At 33.6% G+C, this 14,910-nt stretch overlaps 1 protein-coding gene across 1 annotated transcript in view; it reads right to left on the bottom strand.

Annotated features, from left to right (window-relative positions):
- Positions 1–778: 778 nt before the first annotated feature.
- The window catches only part of LOC309844989 (uncharacterized protein), a gene marked incomplete at its 5' end in the record, with an annotated part of 52,571 nt that continues 38,439 nt past the window's right edge, over positions 779–14,910 (bottom strand). Inside the window, one exon of the mRNA XM_082692419.1 lies at positions 779–1,143. The remainder of the gene's footprint in view (positions 1,144–14,910) is intronic.

Raw genomic sequence — 14,910 nt, 5'->3', positions numbered from 1 at the left:
ATCCCTACAACCTAATACACACCATGTTTATTAAAATCTTGCACTTCAGTGTTTTGAAACACATGCTCTCCCAATTCTTGAGAAAATTTTGGTTTTCTCTAAAATGGACTAGGAAGGGGTTCCTGCCTCAGTCGGCTGAGTGTCTAACTCTTAGTTTTGGCTCAGGTCATGATCTCAGGTCCAGGGACTGAGCCCCACTTAGGGCTCTGTGCTCAACAGGAAGTCTGCTTGAAGATTCTCTCCCTCTCCCTGTGCCCCTCTCCCTACTCTCCCTTCTCTCTCTCTCTCTCTCTGAAATAAATAAATAGGAGCACCTGGGTGGCTCAGTCAGTTCAATGTCTGCCTTTGGCTCAAGGCATGATCCCAGGGTCCTGAGATGGAGCCCTGTATCTCGCTCCTTGCTCAGTGGGGAGTCTGCTTCTCCCCCTGCCTTCCCCCTCCCCCCCACTCCCACTCTCTTTCTCTCTCTCTCTCTCAAATAAATAAAATCTTAATTAACTAATTAATTAAAGTCTTTTAAAAAATTGATTGAGGGGGGGGTGCCTGGGTGGCTCAGTGGGTTAAGCCTCTGCCTTCAGCTCAGGTCATGATCTCAGGGTCCTGGGATCCAGACCTGCATTAAGCTCTCTGCTCAGCAGGGAGCCTGCTTCCTCCTCTCTCTCTGCCTGACTCTCTGCCTACTTGGGTGTGTGTGTGTGTGTGTGTGTGTGTGTGTGTGTGAAATAAATAAATAAACTCTTTTTAAAAAAATGGATTGAGGAAATTTATTGTGAACCAAGATAGTCAAACTATCCAAGGGAACTTCCCCCCACCACCACCACCTCCAGCAGCTCAGAGATAAATCAGGATTATAAATAGTTTATGGTGGGGCCCACAGTTTCCCAATTAAGATGACATTCTTCTAACCTCAATGCAGAATCAGTTCTCTAGGGCAGACTCTAAAACATAAGAAAAAAATTCTCACTTGGAAAGCCTTTATACCAGTAGCCACTTCTCTTGAGGGGGCTTGATTTCAGAGTATACTTGGGTCCATATGGTCTTAGCTAGGATCCCACCCATTTGCAGAATTCTCCTAAGAGACTGCTTCTCAGGGAGACAAAATGTTCCGAAGCACAATTTGGTAAACAATGGTGTTCAGTGTGACTAGAGAAAGAGGAAAAACAGGTGGTTGGGAAAGTCTGAATCTTCGTCCCCTAAGAAGAAAGATTTATCTTATCTACTGAAATATCATAAAAAAAGAGTAAGTCTTGAACAGAAGACAATTTAATATGTTCTTGAGGACCACAGCAGTTTTTCCCAGAGTGATCCTCTTGGAACACTAGCTTCAGTGGATTACAAGGGCTTCATGACCAAATGAATTTTGAAAATATTGCATTCTCTATCAACTTAGGGATTCACAATTGCATAAGTACATAAAAGGTCCTAAGAAATCCTATCAGTTAAAAAAAAAACCAACTATACTAAAAAACACAACAATTTAATTCTGTGAAACCCATCATTTCTCAAACCTATCTGACCAAGAAACCCTTATTAGAATTATTAGCAAGCATGCTATGACATACAGTTTGGGACTACAGTTTGGAACAGAGAGTCATGAAGAAACCCTGCTATATATGTTATATATATTCATAAAATAATTATAATTACATATATTATAATTATATAATTATATATTATATATAATAATTATAATTATATAATTATATATTATGTATTATATATTATATATAAATATATATATTTATATAATAATTTATATATATATAAATTACATATAATTTATATATATTATATATATACACATATATATATTTTATATGTATGTATATATATATATATACAGCAGAAACCCTGCTATATATGTTATATATATATAAAATAATTATAATTACATATATTATAATTATATAATTATATATTATAATTATATAATTATATATTATGTATTATATATTTTATATATATATAGCAGGGTTTCTTCATGACTCTCTGTTCAAAACTGTAGTCCCAAACTGTATGTCATAGCATCCTTTGATATCATATTTTAATTCATAAATAAATTGTGAATGAATTATGAAATAAATAAATTATTTATTTATATATATCTGTTATATATGCCACAATGATAATGTCTAAGGAATTAAAATATGGTATCAAAGTATGATAATCATAAATAAATAATTTATTTATATATATATAACAGATATATATGCCACAATATATATGCCACAATGATAATGTCAAAGGAATTAAAATATGATATCAAAATATGATATCATGAATAATTTATTTATATATATGTTATGTATATATGTATATAACATATATATAACAGATATATATGCCAGTTATATATATATATAACATATATATATAACAGATATATATGCCACAATGATAATGTCAAAGGAATTAAAATTCCCTTATCTTAATAATATTTAGTTGTTTTGAGCAAAACAACATATTTATCTTAGACAATCTAATATACCTCTTCTTAGAATTTATCTGGAGATATATATCTATAGATATAAATATATACATATATATATACACACATACATGCCATACTACATGTTACAACACATACACAAATGTATATTCTATTTATTTCCAAAGAATGTTTGGCATTTATCTATAGAGAAGTAATGGCCTTGTGAACTAGGTTAAGAGGCAACATGAAGCACAAAAAAGGAAATTCTGTAAGCGTGACTTGACTCCAATTACTCCTCATTGAAAAAGCTAAGTAGTTCTATGTAATATCTGTCAAAAAGATGACTGACTCAGAAAGATTTGGCCCCAATCCCTTGGCAACCATTTTTATTTTGTGACTGTTTATGCCAAAAACAATCAGCCTAAACTGTACACATTTCAGACAGAAAAAAAAAAAAGTTATCCAAAATGGTATGAAGTCAAGTAAGGAGTTAACCTTTTCAAATAAGTTGATAGTTTTGCAGTTTTACATGGTATATTTTCCTACCAGCCTTCACTCTAAAGTGTAGAAGATATGTCTGAGATATGAAATTAATACTGTGTTCATTTTGTTTAATTTAAAAATATTTAGCCAGCATTTTAAAAAGATTTTATTTATTTATTTATTTATTTATTTATTTATTTATTTATTTTAGAGAGCTATAGATAGCATGAGCAGGGGGAGAGATAGAGGTAGAGGGAAAGAGAAAGGGAGTGAATCTCAAGCAGACTCTACACTTAGTACAGAGCGTGACATGGGGCTCAATCCCATGACCCTGAGATCATGACCTGAGCCTAAACCAAGAGTTACAACCTTAACCAACTGAGCCACCTCTGTACCCCTAGCTTGCACTTTTTAAAAGAAACTGGCCTTCAGACATTTATTCACATTAATCTAAAAAAAAAAAAAAAATAGGTATTGCCAAAGCTGGAAAATATACCCAGGGGTTTCAAAGGGTTCAGTGACAAAATGAGTCTGGCCCATTTTTTGATAAACATGTCTCAATACCACTCCATTGAATACAACCAAATCATCTTCAAATTCTCTCATATCATATTATCACTGAGAACAAGTAATGTGATTATTAAAGGTCCAATTAATTCTAACTATTAAATACAATATTATTATTTTTTACTCTTTTTTAGAAATTGTGCCACTTATAAACATGAATATTTAACATTTTATATTTCTTTTTATCAGCAGTAAATCTCATAACTCATGACATCTTAAAATCAAAGAAAGAGAGTTCCATTAATAGTTTTTCTCTTTAGAAATGTTTTGAACAAAATTGGATTAACGTGATACATGGGCTCATGATGCAAAGTCATTAATCTACATATATGCACCAAATAACAAAGTACCAAACTACATGAAGCAAAAATGATAGCAGTGAAGGGCAAAAATGACAGTCAACAATAATAGTCAGAAACTTTAACATCCCACTATTAATACTGGAAATAATAGCTAGACAGAAGATCAGAAACAGGAAACTTGAATAAAGCTACAAACTAGACATAACAGACATCTATAGAACATTCAACACAACAATAGAATATATGTTCTTCTCAAGTATACATGGAACATTCCCTAGGACAGACCATATGCTAAGTCAAAAAGCAAACTTCAGAATATCTGAAAAGATAAAAAGAAGTTAAAGTATGTTCTTTGACTAGAATGGAATGAAATCACAATCTTTTAGCAGGAAAATATTCGGGAAAAATCACAAATACATTGAAATTAAAACACTCTTGAATAACCCATTGGTCAAATAAATCAAAAGGGAAATCAGGTAATATATTGAGATGGAAAAAAATACCAAAATTTATGGGAAGCAGTTAAACTGGAACTTAGAGGGAAATTTCTGTTTATGCCTATATTAAGAAATTATAAAGAATTCCAGTGAAAATTCTAGCTTTCCTCCATAAGACACAAATGAAACCTAAAGCAAGCAAAAGGAAGAAAATAATAAAGACTACAGCAGAAACAAATGGAATAGAAAATGGAAAAACAATAAAGAGCATCAATGAAACCAGAAGTTTGTTCTTTGAAAAGTCTACAAAATTGGAAAATGTTTAGTTTTGTACACCCGGGAAAAAAGAAATATAATACTCAAATAACTAGAGAGAGTAATGAAAGAGGGATATTACTGCTGACTTTAGACAAATAAAAAGGATAATAAAGAAGTACTACCAACAATTACACACCAACAAAGTAAACAACTTAAAAGGAAATGAACACATTCCTAGAAAGACACAAACAAAATTAACTAAAGGAGACTACACTGGGCATACCTGAGTGGCTCAGTTGGTTACATGTCTAACTTCAGCTCAGGTCACGATCTCAGGGTCCTCAGATCAAGCCCAGTGTCATGCTCTGTGCTCAGTGAGGAGTCTGCTTGTCCCTCTCTCTCCCCCTCTAACCCTCCCCCTACTTGTACTCTCTCTCTTTCTTATATAAGTAAATAAAATCTTTTTAAAAAAAAGACTACACTGAAGAGCACTAAACATTGTTGAAAGAAATTATAGACAATAAAAATAAATGGGAAAACATACCAAACTCAAGGATCAGAAGGCTGAACACTATTAAAAAGGCAACACTCCCCAAACTGATCTACAATATCAACACAATCAGAATCTGAGCTGAATTCTTTAAACAATTTCACAAGCTGTTTATAAATTGCAACAGACCTAGAATAGCAAAAACAATCTGAAAGAGAAGAACAAAGAACAAAGTAGAAGGATTCACACTTTCTGATTTTGAAATATTACAATTAACAGTAATCAAGACAATGTGGTACTATAAGGGTAGACATATAAATTAATGGAATAAAACAGAAAGTGCTGAAATAAACCTATACATCTATAGTCAACTGATTTTTTGACAAGGGTGCCAAGGTCATTCAATGAAGAAAGAATAGTCTTTTTATCAAATGGTGCTGAGACAACTGGCCAGCTACATGCAAAATGAGAGAGTTGGACCCTTACCACACATATTCACAAAAATTAACTCAAAATGAATCAAACACCAAAATATAAGAGCTAACACTATAAAACTGTTGGAATAAAATTGAGGTAAATTTTCAGGACACTTGATTTGAAAACATAAGAGCTAACACTATAAAATGGTTAGGAAAAAAATGGGGTAAATTTTCAGGACATTTGATTTGGCAATGGATTCTTAGATTTGACGGCAAAAGCATAATCTTAAAAACAGAACTGAAAAGTGTGGCTATGTGCAAGCAGCCCCAGTAGGGCTCAGAATGACCCCAAAGTGAATTCTGTCCTGTGATAAAGGAAGAAAACCAAACACACCAGTTTTGTGGGTAGGGGTTACCTATTTTTAAAAGATTTTATTTATTTATTTGACACACACATACACAGAGGAGAGAGAGAGGAATACAAACAGGGAGTGGGAGAGGGAGAAGCAGGCTCCCTGCTGAGCAGGGAGCCTGATGCAGGACTCAATCCCAGGACCCTGGGATCATGACCCAAGCCAAAGGCAGACACTCAACAAACTGAGCCACCCAGGTGCCCCAATTTGACTGTGGGTCCCAGCAATGGAATGTGAGTTGACATCTGGTCTAACTTCAGGTCCCACTCACCAATAAAAGGTTCTCAGGGAGAGTGCTCTCCAGTATGGTGTGACCACAACTATGACAAATACTTGGTCTATCCCAGCTCAAGCCCAAGGCAGCTCAGACTAGCCACTAACAGCAAAGAAACCAAAATCTGCCCACATCAGGCAAAGAGACCCACTGCAGACAACCAGACTGAAGACAAACAGGACTCAGCCACAATAGTAGGGTGCAACACATAGGAGACATTCCCCAAGTACCAGGTTCTGGTGAACAGAGGACATTGCATTACAGGGCACCATAGGACTTCTTCATAAGGCCATTATTTTCAAGAGCAGGAGACATAGCTGACTTTCCTAACACAGAGAAACAGACATATAGATTTAAACAAAATGAAGAGACAGAGGACTATGTCCCAAACAAAAGAACAAGGCAAATTCACAGCAAGAGAGCTAAACAAAATGAAGACAAGCAATATGCCTGATAGAGATTTTAAAGTAATGTTCATAAAGATACCTTCTTTAGGTAGAGAAGAGTGGAGGCCCTCAGTGAGACCCTCAACAAACAGATAGGAAAATATAAGAAAAAAACAATCAGAGATGAAGAACTCAATAACTGAAATTTAAAGTACTCTAGAGGAAAAAAAAAGAAACCAGAAGAATGGATCAGCAACCTGTAAGACAGAGTAAAGGAAAGCAGTAAGACTGAACAGGAGAAATAAAAAAAGAATTTTTAAAAAATGACTAGATTAGGGGCGCCTGGGTGGCTCAGTGGTTTGGGCTGCTGCCTTCAGCTCTGGTCATGATCTCAGGGTCCTGGGATCGAGCCCCGCATCGGGCTCTCTGCTCCGCAGGAAGCCTGCTTCCCTCTTTCTCTCTCTCTCTCTCTGCCTGCCTCTCTGCCTACTTGTGATCTCTGTCTGTCAAATAAATAAAATCTTTAAAAAAAAATGACTAGATTAAGAGAACATAGTGCCACCAGCAAGTATAACAACATTCTCATTATAGAGATCCCAGAGGGAGATCAAAAAAGAAAAAAATAAATAAAAGATGAAGAAAAAGGTTTTTTTTGTTTTTTTTTTAAAGATTTATTTATTTATTTTTTTAACAGATAGATCACAAGTAGGCAGAGAGACAGGCAGAGAGAGAGAAAAGGAAGCAGGCTCTGTGCTGAGCAGAGAGCCCGATGTGGGGCTCAATCCCAGGACCCCGGAATCATGCTGCCTGATGCGGGCCTCGATCCCAGGTCCCTGAGACCATGACCTGAGCTGAAGACAGAGGCTTTAACCCACTGAACCACCCAGGCGCCCCAAAGAAAAAGTTTTTAAGAAATAGTACCTGAAAACTTTTTGAATCTGAAGAAGGAAACAGAAATCCAGATCCATGAGGCAGAGAGAGCCCCAAAAAGGAAACCCAAGGAGGTCCACACCAAGACACACAGTAATTAAAATGGCAAAATGTAGTGATAAAGAGAGAATTTTAAAAACAAGACAAAAGAAAAGTTACATACAAGGGAAACCTCATAAAGTTATCAGCTGATTTTTCAGCAGAAACTTTGTAGGCCAGAAGAGAGTGGCATAATATAATGAAAGTGCTGACAGGGAAAAAAAAAAAAAAAAAAAAAAACCCTGCAGCTAAGAATGCTCTATCCAGTAAGGCTACCACTTAGAATAGAAGAAAAGATAGAATTTCCCAGACAAAAAAAAATTAACGAATTCATCACCACTAGAAAATGTTAAAGAGGCAACTCTGTGAGTGGAAAGACTGGAAGCAGAAGAAAAGCAGGAAGGACAAAAGCAGTAAAATTAAAATATATAATTAAAATTTATGCATATACATAAACTATATATATATATATTTAGTTTACAGTTTATATACATATACATAAACCATATATATGGTTTATGTATATGTATATATATAATGTATGTATGTATATGTATATGTGTGTGTGCGGGTGTGTGTATAAATGAATCAAGAGATTCACAAAAGAAAAGAAAAGATTCACAAAAGAAAAGGATGTAAACTATGATAACATGTACCTAAAATGTGGGAGAAATGAGCAAAAATTTAGTGCTTTTAGAATGCAACCATCAACTTAATATAGTGGCCATCAACTTAATATAGACTAGTATATGCATAAGACATTATATTTAAATGTAATGGCAACCACAACCACAACATAAGATGTTATATGCAAATGTAATGGCAACCACAAGTCAAATTTGCATCAAAAATAATAAGATACTAGGAATAAACTTAATCAAAGAGGTAAAAAACTGTAACCTAAAAACTATAAAACACTGATGAAAGAAATTGAAGACAACACAATGAAATGGAAAAACATTCCATGTTCATGGACTGGAAAAACAAGTACTGTTAAAACGTCTATACTACCCAAAGCAATCTACAAATTTAATGAAACCTATCAATATATGAATAGCGTTTTTCATAGAACTAGAATAAACAATCTTAAGATTTGGATGGAACCACAATAAAACCCAAATAACTAAAGCAATCTTAAAAAAGAAAAACAAGACAGGGTTGCTGGAGGGGAGGTGGGCAAGGGAATGGGCTAAATGTACAATGGATATTGAGAAGGGCACTTGTCATGAACACTGGGTGTTATGTACAAGTGATCAATCACTAAATTTTACTCCTGAAACTAATATTATACTATATGTTAGAATTTATATAGAGAATTTAACAACTTGAAACATCAAAAAAATTCAGTGTCAGCCATCATTTTAGTGTTTATGATATATCAGGGATTTTACATAAATTAGTTGGTATTTTAAACTTATTTTAAATTTACTGCTTGATTCAACAAATATTTATTAAGCTCCAACTCTGTGTCAGGCATTGGATTTGTAACAGCAAGCCAAATAAACAAGATATTGAGTCTCACCAAAAAAAATGGCCAATAAGCACTTGAGAAGATGCTTAGCATCATTAGGTATCAGAAAAATACAAATAAAAACCACAATGAGATACCACTTCATACCTACTAGGATGGCTAAAATCAAAGTTATAGAATAACAAGTGTTGATACAAGACTTTTAAAAAATTGGAATCCTCATATACTGGTAGAGGGAATGTAAAATGATGTAACCACTTTGGAAAACAGTTAGGCATTTGCTCAAATGATTAAACAAAGAGGCATTAGATGACTTGGCAATTCTACTCCTAAATATATACACCCAAGAAAGGAAAACATATATCCACACACAAGAACTATACATTAATATTTAAAGCAGCATTAGTTATAATAGCTAAAAGGTAGAAACAACCCACATCTTCATCAGTGAACAAATGGATAAACAAAATGTAGTAATTCCATAAAATGGAATATTATCAATCCCTAAAAAGGAATGAATACTTACACATGCTACAAGTAAAAAACCTTGAAAACACTATACTAAATGAAAGAAAATAGTGATAGAAGTCCACATATTATAAGATTTCATTTACATGAAAGTTCAGAACAGGAAATCCCATAGAAATAGAAAGCAAATTAAAGGCTGCTTAGGACCAGCTGGAGGAATGGGAGATAGGAAGGTGATAGTAAAAGGTATGGTGTTTCACTCAGCATAATAATCTCTTCCAGTCCCGTCCATGCAGAGAGAGTCAATTATCATATGGTTTCACTTATTTGTGGAGCATAACAAATAGCATGGAGGACATGGGGAGTTAGAGAGGAGAAGGGAGTTGGGGGAAATTGGAAGGGGAGGTGAACCATGAGAGACTATGGACTCTGAAAAACAATCTGAGGGTTTTGAAGGGGTGGGGGGTGGGAGGTTGGGGTACTAGGTGGTGGGTATTATAAAGGGCACGAATTGCATGGAGCACCGGGTGTGGTGAAAAATAATGAATACTGTTATGCTGAAAATAAAAAATAAATTTAAAAAAAAAAAAAAAGAAACGATAAAAAAAAAAAAAAAAGAAAAGATAAAAAAAAAAAAAAAGGTATGGTGTTTCTTTTTGAGAAGAAAATGCTCTAAAATTGATAGTGGTGATGGTTGTATTTATTTGTAAATATACTAAAGACCATTGAATTGTATACTTTAAATGGATGGACTATATATGTGAATTATACTTCAAGAAAGCTATTTAAAAATTGATAATATAACAAAAAAGTTGATATTATAGTAAAGAGATAGAAATAGATAATATACAAAAAAAAAGTAACAATAGAAGAATTAGAGTATTTTGCCAGCATAAGAGATTTTAACATCTCTTCCAACAATTAATGGATTGAGCAGATAAAAAATCAGCTACTGTAGAAAAAAAATTTTTTTAAAGATTTTATTAATTTATTTGACAGACAGAGCTCACAAGTAGGCAGCAAGGCAGGCAGAGAGAGAGGGGGAAGCAGGCTTCCCGCCAAGCAGAGAGCCTGATGCAGGGCTCGATCCCAGGACCCTGAGATCACGACCTGAGCCAAAGGCAGAGGCTTAACCCACTGAGCCACCCAGGTGCCCCTACTATAGAAAATTTTAATGATATAACTAATACTGAATAAATAGAACCAAATATTAGAGTTCAATTTTTCTCAAGCACACATGGAACATTTACAAAACCAGTTATGTATAAGGCCATAAAACAACTCCCCAAAGTTGAATGTGTCACACAAAATCCCACTCTGCAACAAGAAAGCAATTAAGTTAGAAATTACTAACAAAAAAATTTTAATTCTGTGTATTTAGAAACTAAATGGTCAAAGAAGAAATCATAATAGACATTTTTAAAATATTTTCACATATTTTTATTCATTTTTAAGAAATCTGAAATGTGATAGAAGTATAATAAATGCCACCTATAACATAATTTTAAAATATCACAAATAAGCAGATTGCAAATAAGCCTTGCAATTTCCCATGGACTGTTTGGCTTATATAATTAGTACCAAAGCAATGAGTAAAAATAAATTTCTAGTTAACAGATTAGAGAGATTACTCAGCTATATACAAAAAATTGGATACTGCTTGAAGCCTCCCCTATGATTGGCTTTATGAGTAAAAAACTAACAAGATCAGACTTTTTAAGCTCTTTTCTATAAATACACAATTTTCAGTATCCACTTCCATGGGAGAAGTGTCAGAGAGTTCCTGATTTTTACTATCACTCTCTCAGCAACAATTATTTGTATTAAAAAGATATACAGATATGAAGAGTCTGAATAAACAGGGCTTTATATACAAGGATTTTTCCCAAGATGTTCCTTTCCCTACTTAATTCATTCAAAGTTTTAGTACACCCATTTTAATAGGCCTCCCAGAAACAGCATCATAACTTCAACAAGCAAATCATACCCACAATTTTGTTTCATGAGGCACTAGTGATATGATAATTATATAAATGCTCTTGATATTTTTTGACCCAACTTAAAATAGGTTTTCCTTGAGTAAATGGTGTGTTACATACAAGAAACGTTGTACAGAATTAGTAATATAAGTACAGGTAGTTAGGAATACCATCAAGTTAAAATATTCTGTTTTTTTAAGTTACACACCTATAACTTTCAAGTTGTTTTTAGAACAAAAGTGATTGGCTAAAATATGTCAATCATATATCTGACAGATACAACTACCAAACTAAGTTGGTTAAGCTACCAAACTAAGATTTCTAGAGTCTAAATTGTCTTTTGACATTTAGAACAAAACTAAAAGCTAAATACTAAAACTGAGACATGGAGCATGGTAGAATTTTTGTTCTAGACATATGTTAGAAATATGAAGTGTTATATGCAACAAAGATTTAAGAAAAGTTTTGACAATATTAAGCTACAATTTCAAGATTCCCAGTAATCTTTCAAGACATATGATGAAGAACAGATATTATTTATAGAATGGATTGGCTTCTTCTAGACAATTCAAGACCAGATAATATCCCTCTATTCAAGGGCTTAACCATCATACACACTACAGTTGATTCTCTTAAATATTATACTTGTATGTAATGAACACATTTAATTCCTATTTACTTTTTAAAACAAATGGTACTAATGATGATGACATCAGTTACCATTAACTATTTTCTTTGTACCAGACTTGGTGTCATATGTTTCACGTTTTCTCTCTAATCATCATAGCAACATAATAAGTTCTAGATATTATTATTATTTCTTTTTAAAGATAAAAATCTGAGGCCACAAAATTTTAATTACATCAAGCATCCAGTAAACATTCAATCCCAAGTCTGTAGTTCTTGAAAATCCAGGATCTTTCCTCTATTCCATGATTTCATTTGCATCTCCCTGTTGATCAGCCAGTTACAAACTAAAATCCAAATAGATGTGTCTATCCTCCAGTGTGTGAAAAATATAATATATAGTTGAGAGTTTTTCAGACAACAAGAATTGTCATGACCTTGAGCAGAAGATTTCCTGTCTGGCTTTTGGCTGACTGTACCTACCAAAGAATATCCATGCATTCCCCCAGGCTTCCTTTATGTCATTGGGGCTGTTGGTTTATTTTCATATTGCTTCCCTTTCACAGGAACCTGTGTATTACAATTGGTTTTGAGTAACTTTGAGAGATGAAAGTGTTCAAGTATCATTTTTCAATCTACATTTTTCCAGTCTTCATGCCCTCTTCTAGAACAGCAGCTCTCATATTTTAATGTGCATAATAAAGCACACCATGGGACTTGTTATAATTGCCACATTCCAGGCCCTTCCCCAAGATTCTGGTTCCTAAGTCTGGAATGAGACTTGGAATTTCCAAATGATTTTGAAGTAGGTGACACTCAGGATGACACTCAGAAAAATGAATGGATTTTATCCTTCTCCTTGATCAACTGTATATAATTATATTCAAATAAGAAGAGTAGAAGATGAGGTCCAGGTTTGGATTAGCATAGAGTTATATTCTACAGCTGCTGCTTTCTAGCTCTGACCTAGAACAAATCTCCTAACCTCTCTGAGTTTCAGTGTTGTGAAGATTTAACAAGACAAAATATGAACACTCTAACTCCGTGCCTATTGCTCACCAAAGTCTTCAAAAAACCTTTTTCTCCCTTTCCCTCTTCCCTTTTAAAGCTCAAATCTTCATACTCCAAATCCAGTTTTCTTTCTCCACAACATTACTAAGAAAGAGCAAAATGCTGCCTGCTAGCAATGTTGCAGCTCAAAAATGCTGCCTGTCTTCTTAAACTCCGATGCATTAAACCAAGGCTAATTATTTCCTTGATGATTAATCTTCTACTCATCGCTAGTTGAATTTTCCACTGACACCAGTTAATTTTGGCATTTTAAGCCTTCTTTGGGTAATAATGCCATTTGTTTAGAGAAAACAGAATAAATATAGAAACTCAACACTTTACAAAACAGTTTATAAAGTACTGTGTTCCAGGGCAGCAAGAATTCACCTGGACTTTGTGGAGACAGGTTTCTTTGGTTCCTCTGAATGTGACTGGCAGGTAGCTTTAGTCATACTGGCCTGATCAGCTTTTACTTTAGCTTCAAATAGAAGTAAATTACCTTCTATTACTGGACACACTTCAGTAGACATAAGTACTTTGGAAGAAGCTAAAAGAATACATTCTCTACACTGGGTAATAGCTGTGCCATGGAAGAATACAAAAAAGAAATGTAAAAAGTTGAGTAATTTATACTTTAATCTTCACATATATAGATCCTTGCTATAGGTTCAGGTTGGTGAAATACAAAAGAATATTCTCTCATTTATTAACTTCTTACTGTCTATGGACTTTTCATCTTAAAGGGGCCCTTAATTTAAAATGATTTTCTAATAGAAAGCAAATGGTAGTAAACTTTAAGATAGAATGGTATAATCATTAAAACATTATTGAAAGAATATGAAGTACTTATTTGAACAAACTACTTGCATAGCCAGAAAGAATCTTTAAACTTTAAGTATCTTTACAGCTCTGATTCTTCTCTCCAAATTTAGATTTCATCAGCACCAACAAAAAAAATATATGAAAAGTAGCCTTGATGCAGGATTTATTTTGCCATTTTCATTTACAGTTTTCCTACAAACAAAACATAAATATATGGAAACAAAAATGAGATAAAATGGTATTTATCAGTACTTTATTTTATACTTTGTTCCTTTCAGACAATAGCCTACTCTCAAGAATCTAATTTGTAGCATTTATTTCTTCCAGAACTAAGTCTGAAACTTAGCTTTTCTGTTTCTAAGCTGTGTGACACTGGTGATGTTACTCAACTTCTCTGACCCTCCATTTTCTTATGTGTAATACAACAATAACATTAGTTCTCTCTTAGAATTATTGTGAGGATTAAATTAAGTAAGCATCTAGGACTGATCCTGGAACATAGTGGGCATTCAATAAAAAAGAATTTTTAATATGCTATGAACATTTTAAAGAAATAACCATAAAGATAAAATAGATCTACAAAGAAAGACAGGCAGGGCATTTCCCAAGACATCTAGTTGTTTTGAGGCATAAAATCATAAAAACTTAGTTGCCATAGGAACTTAGGAAGTCAAAATGTGCATTTCTTTAGAACCAAATGTCTGAGCTTTTGCTATTTTGACATTGGGATCATCATATTACTCTTTGGTTTTAATGAATTTATCAGTGTTTTTTACTATAATCATTGTGTCTGAAGCTCTCCTCTATGGGTTTATCTATGGAAAATGGAAAGTATCTACTAACTTATGGAAAGTGTCTACAACCTTATTAAAATGGAGGTCTTCAGATTTGGTATACAGCTTACTACATAGGGATAACTAAGACTTGAAGGCACATTTCTTTAAGAAGAAGTTATTATAGTGATAATAAATTAAGAATACCATTTTCAAAATTTTAATTGTATATAGGCAAAATTACTGAAGCCCCAAAATATGCAACAGCTTGGAGTTTAATTGCAACTGGAA

Source organism: Mustela nivalis, assembly GCF_964662115.1.
Source record: "Mustela nivalis genome assembly, chromosome: 12".
In the NCBI taxonomy this organism is placed as follows: domain Eukaryota; kingdom Metazoa; phylum Chordata; class Mammalia; order Carnivora; family Mustelidae; genus Mustela; species Mustela nivalis.
The sequence above is the reverse complement of the archived record's forward strand: the minus strand, read 5'-3'. Positions and strand labels throughout refer to the sequence as shown.